Source organism: Andrena cerasifolii, chromosome 11, assembly GCF_050908995.1.
Source record: "Andrena cerasifolii isolate SP2316 chromosome 11, iyAndCera1_principal, whole genome shotgun sequence".
Taxonomy (NCBI): Eukaryota; Metazoa; Arthropoda; class Insecta; order Hymenoptera; family Andrenidae; genus Andrena; species Andrena cerasifolii.
The window spans coordinates 6,681,124-6,687,123 of NC_135128.1; positions in this window are offsets into that span (position 1 = coordinate 6,681,124).

The following is a 6,000-nucleotide window of genomic DNA, read 5'->3' on the forward strand; positions in this document are numbered from 1 at the left end:
AAATGATGACTTAAACCCCCCCTAATATCACGTGGTCTAAATTATACTTCAGTGTCAGTAAAATCTGTGACACGGTGTGCCAGGAATACTTTATTTCACGTGGAATGACCGATAGAGAATAACTCCTTCCTCTTTGGTGTGTCACATAAAATTCTACTTAGGGTAAGTCAGGGGGAGATGGTCATACGGGAGTGCTGGCCATTGACAGTATTTTTTTTAGAAGGAAACGCTAAATGTCGCTGCCTACACGTGGGTACAAAGTGTCATAGAAAAACAACATTCCGTTTTTAAAGGTATGCAAATCCATTGAGAAATTTAAGCTAGTGCTTCAAAATGTTTGGTCTATACTTTGGTCACCTTGTTTGTGTTATTCATGCGGAATGTTTTTAGTTCTCAAGATGTATTGTTTACAGTGTTTTTATCATTAAAGTATTCAGGGTTACGTTTGTTACTCTAAGTGAAATGGGAATAGCCATCTAACCACGGCTTTAAGGTAGAGATGGTCAATATTTGTCCAGGAGAGATGGCCATAGCTGTATTTGATGTAATTTCAGATATTTTGGTGAAATTCGGAGAAATATATTTCGAGACCAAAAAAAAAGAAAGTTGGCTAAGTTGGCGCTAAAAACTGCTCCCTGTGCACCTCTGATGTAGACAAAGGATTGAATTTTTAATTGACCGAAACTGTGCGCCGAAATCAAGTTTTAATTTTTAAAAAAAAAATTTTACGGTCGAAATTCCAACTTCATTATTTACAAAGAATTGAAGTTTTGTTCTACATCATTTTCGTTATTTTATTTCAAATAGGTTATCTGTGAGAGGCTCCAAATTAAACTATGACCATCTCCCCCGGACTTATCCTATTTAATATCCTCCAGTCACTTATGCCTCCGGAGACTCGAATGCATGAAAAATCAGCCAACCATAGCCAGGCACAGTGGTGTCGGGGTCCGGTGGAAGCAGAAACCTCGCGTACGTGTACGGACAGCGCAGCCCACCGAGTGCGAGATTTACAACCTAACGGCTCGTCGCCGGGCCCACGTCCAATTTCCGTGGATACCCACGAAAAACAAACCCCTTTTTCGTCGTCACCGAAACCCTCGGCTCGGGTTTCCTGCGGCGTGGCCCGGGGCGTAGGCGTTCGTAATAACTCCTCGCGTGGAAGCTGGGCGAGGCACGAGCGAATCGGCCCGCGTTTATCGTACTCCCGGAGTGAGAGCCGACTTCGTATGGCCTTTTAACCTTATATGGCCGGTGCACCTGCCTGCGACCCGATAGGACATTTCCCATAACGCGTTCTCTCCACTCTTTTTTTTTCTTTACACATAAAACCACGAAACTTACCATCGAGGCTGGCGAGGATTTATGATCGAGCGCTCACGCACGTAACTGCCCGCGACTCTTGCCCGGGGAGAAACGGTCCCCCTTCTTTTCCTGTGTTCTTGTTGCCCTTTGCCTTTCCCCATTTCTTCGCTGGCCCCTTTTATCGCCACGCTGACAGAAACTCCCACGCGGCTCGTGTTCGGCGGGAGAGTAGCGAAAATACCAGTGGGCAGGGTGCGACGCGTGGTGCAACCGGAAGGAAGATAATTCCTGGCGCAGAAGTGAGTCAGAACTGTGCAGTCACCCGGCTCCCGTACAGAGATCTCCTTCGCGCTTCCAGAATCTGAACTATGCCTCCCAATTTATAAAACCCTCATTATTAAACATTATCCACTGCGTGGAATGCAGATTGGTACCCTTAACGACGTGAACACCCATTTCAATGGACCCCGGGGATGGGTCCAGATTAATTAGACTCGAATTAAAATGATCGCGCAGAGAGAAAGGGAGCTCGCTCGTATAGCAAAGAGACGACCGGGGTCTAGTAACCATCGCCGGTATCTCGGAATCTGAAAATTCTCATTAGTCGAGTCTTTGAGATAGAGCCCGTTATCGGTCCTGCTTATCTCCCATCGTGGGACGCCGGGCCAAGGGGCAGCGAGACAGAGGGAACGAGGACCGGGACTCGTGCGTTCCCTGGTGAAAGAGAGAAAAAAAAAAGTTGGAATTAGGTTGGGTCGCACGCAGGTGCTGGCATAGCACAGGTCACGGTCAGATTAACCCCGATCATGTTACCCTCGGCGTGGGAGTGCTGGCAGGTCCGCGTAATAATAGGATAGCTAGGAGAGCGTACCGCATTGCCACGCAAGCCCGGCCAGATAGATCTCGGTTTCGTTATAAACGGTTTCATCGGGCCCTTGATTTATCTCACTGTGCTTAACTCCATCGACTTTGGCCGTTTGTTACTTGGTCCACCACGGAACCGCCGAAATGCTCGGCTTCCTCCTGCCTCGGAGATTGCGGGCTCTCGGTTGCCCCCATACGGGAGAGTTGGAGTTTCGATTAAGATTCTCTAATCGGTGACGTAGCCGTGGGCAAGATTTATGTACGGTTTCGGATAGTTGGAACACAGAGTGGATTACAGGGTCCGTCGGGCTAAATAGAAAAGTCGTGGAGATGTTGAAGCGAGAGTAGAGGCGCGACTTGTATCTTCATCAAGATTGGGCTGTAATTTGGATTTTATGGAAGTGGTGCTCGGTGAAGCTTCTTTGTTGGCAATGTAGTGGCAATGAGCTGGACTGGTAATGCAGGCCGTGCACGCGATGGTAGATAGGGGTTGCGTGGAAATAATACTTTGCGTTTAAGGAATTCTTCTGCTGCCTCGTAAGTAGCAGAGATCTGAGATATTAGAAGGAATTGCTCAGCACTTTAGCGTTCATTGGCAGATGCGATAGTACATACTTACTTGTGCTATAAATTCTGTCGCTTAAAACAAAGTGATGCTGTTGTATGAATTCAGGAAACTCGGTAGTTGGTTATTACTTTGTAGAGTAAGTAAGCCCTTAGAAACAAAAAACTTGACAGTAGAATCCAATTAGTCTCGTAGTGAACACGGAGCGCACCGGCACAAAGTTGCTTGCGAGCGAACGTATTCTGCATTTATCGCTACAGAAAATTGGCTTGCAGCAAGTCGAGATCTTAATCCTCTTCATTATCGCTTTTGGAATATTTTAGCGGAATAAACTTGCTACACACTTAATCGTAACCTTGAGACTTTACAGGCAGATCTGGCGAAGGTAGCGTTAATATACTGAGAGAATTTATACGTGCAGGGACAGAAGAGTGGCCAACTCGTTTAAACAAAGTGTAGTCAAGCAGCAGCTGGCCTTTTCAAGTAGTTAAGAGGACTTTTATATTTTAATATTCCTTACAAACGAAAGATATAAAAAAAATTTATACTGTGCTTTAATTTATCTACTACATAGAATCATTTTTATTAGGAATAGAATTATGACATGACTATGTAGAGGAGACTATGGTACAGTGGGCAGGAAAAAGTTTAAAGTAAAATAAATTTTTTCTCTTCGATCAAAATGTGAAATTTAAATATTTCCATGGATAAATTACGAGTAGCAATACTTCAGATAAACTTAGAACATATTACAATTCTACTTGAAAACAAAAAACCAAAAGGATCACTCTAAAGTGAGCTACCTGCAGTGGCGGACGAAAGAATGTTTACAACTTTTAAAATCGCATAACATTTTTAGAATTGGTCCAAAAGACATGAGATTTTTTTAGCAGCTAGAAGGATTAGTTTGTTATGTTGCGTGTTTCGTCGTTTTGAAAAAAATGCAAGTGGTCGGAATACCAAAAAAATAGTAAATGTCGTTTTTTTAACTTTTTTGTGAGCCTGCAATAAAAATTCAAAAAACACGAAATTCACGAAATCAGCGATTTTCGACCTTATTTTGCGATCTTTAAGCGTTTGTAGCTCAGAGCAACGTTAACCAATTTTGATGAAATTTTAGGCATGTATACAACTTACTTCAATCTACAAACGGGTTTTTCGAATTTTCATTACAGGCTCACAAAAAAAGTTTAAAAAATGACGTTTACTATTTTTTTTTGCTATTCCGGTCAATTGCATTTTTTTCAAAAAGACGAAACATGTTACTTAGCAAACTAATCCTATCTTCTAAAAAAAAACTCGTGTCTGCTGGACCAATTCTAAAAGAGTTATGCGATTTTAAAAGTTGTAAAAATTTTTTCGTCCGCTACTGTATATATGATTCGGAGTAAAGTGAGCTATTTTTCTATTTAATTCTCCCATCTATTTAAAAAATAATAATTAAAAAAGCTCACTTTGCCCCGCTCACCCCTACTAAGAACTCCAAGTAAACGATTTCACGTTGAATTCCAACCACACCCCCCCCCCCCCAAACTTCCATAAACCTAAGTACCTCCTCCAATACACCACCCCATACCTAATAATACCAGAGAAACGACCAACCATTCCGAAATTCGCTTTGCCCAGCATCCAAACCTAATCACCCAGCACACAACCACCCTGAACCTCTCCAAACACTAGCGCGGACTGAGGGCTGAAAGCAGGAGCGCCCAGCCTCGCAGCCTCATTAACTCTGATTACACCGGGCGCAGAGGTAGCCGATAATAAAACGATGTCGCTATCACTGCATGCCCGACGAGCTGTCTCATCGAATCGCCGCGAAACAGTCACTCGACGAATGACCGAGCACTAGGAGCAGATCCTTCGCCTTTCTCCTGGCGCGGCGTCCCGCTGATTATGTCTGCAAATCGAAGTCGCGGCCCCCGAGAGGGACGCCGCTGCGGCGGGGGCACAGGAGACACGGCGTAGCCCGCGGCTTAATTAAATTCGACCCCGCGACGGGCCGGCGGGGTACACGCACGACCAACGATAATGAATCCAACACCCGTGGAACGACGGTCGGGTATCACAAAGGGGAGCATTTCCCGAGGACACGGCCGTTAGAATAAGACCGAATTAATTGGGACACCGCAGGGGCCGGCCACGTTGGATTTATTTATTACGAACTAGGACAGAGGAGCCGCCGACCCCCGCCGGCTTCTTCAGATTAATTTCATTTTATTCGAAACCAAGGCCGCCCTACGCGGTCCTGGCTCAGCTCCGTTGCTCTCTTCGCCGTGCGTTTGATGCGGTTGTACCACTGCCTCCCGATTCCTCCTCTTGTTTGCCTGCCCCCGACCTTCCCCTTCTCGCGCCCTGCGAGACAGGACTCGCACGCGAGGCTAGCGGACGCGGATGAGGCCTTTATTCGACCGCACAGTCGCTTGATGTACCTACTCGTTTCGGATAAGAGAGGTGTGCACATACGTGACGGTCACTGGTTGGCAGGCTCCTTTTAAGGACTTTCGGGGTAAGGTCTTTATTCGAGGATTGGGTAACCGGGGGAGGCGTAGTGGCTTTTGTAATTGAGGGAGAGGATGGGAGGATCGGGACGTGAATGGGTGTAAGTGGATAAGGTTGGGTTGTGATTGGTATGATTTGTGGTTTATTGACGCATTGGTTGCTGCGAAGTGGATACAGCGGGATGGAAGCGTCGGAATCGGTGGATTGAATGCGTTGAGTGTTCCAGTTATGAAATGAAATGCAGGTGTGTAGCTTAGTCAATTAGCAGCGAAACGTAGGTAGATCAGCTGGAACGATTGCACGTTACAGGATATCGATAGTGTCGTGTTAGGTTTTGTAAAGAAAGCCTATCTTCAATATTAGACTAACATTGAAGTGAATCTTAATATATGAAGCAGGAAGCTTCTAATATATTTGTGTGTTTGTCTGTCGCCTAAAAACTTTGATAAACTCTGCGATCAGGAAATGTGCCTCAGCTCATTATGCTTGATTAATCCAGATGAATATGACTATTTTCACTAAAAAATAAACAAATTTTTTTTATAAAATCAGAATCTAAATTTCGGACGGAGCCGAGTATTAAAGCCACTTAATATTAGGTGAAGAGGATATTGTTAATAATAAGTAATGTACAGAAATCACAAATAATAATCGAATCACATGAAATTCGTGGGAGTCTGAAAGAGATAAGGCGATCGCAGCGCGCACGAGGAAGTATTTCCGAGATCTTTATGACCGCGAAGAAAATCCTTGCGATTCCGTTC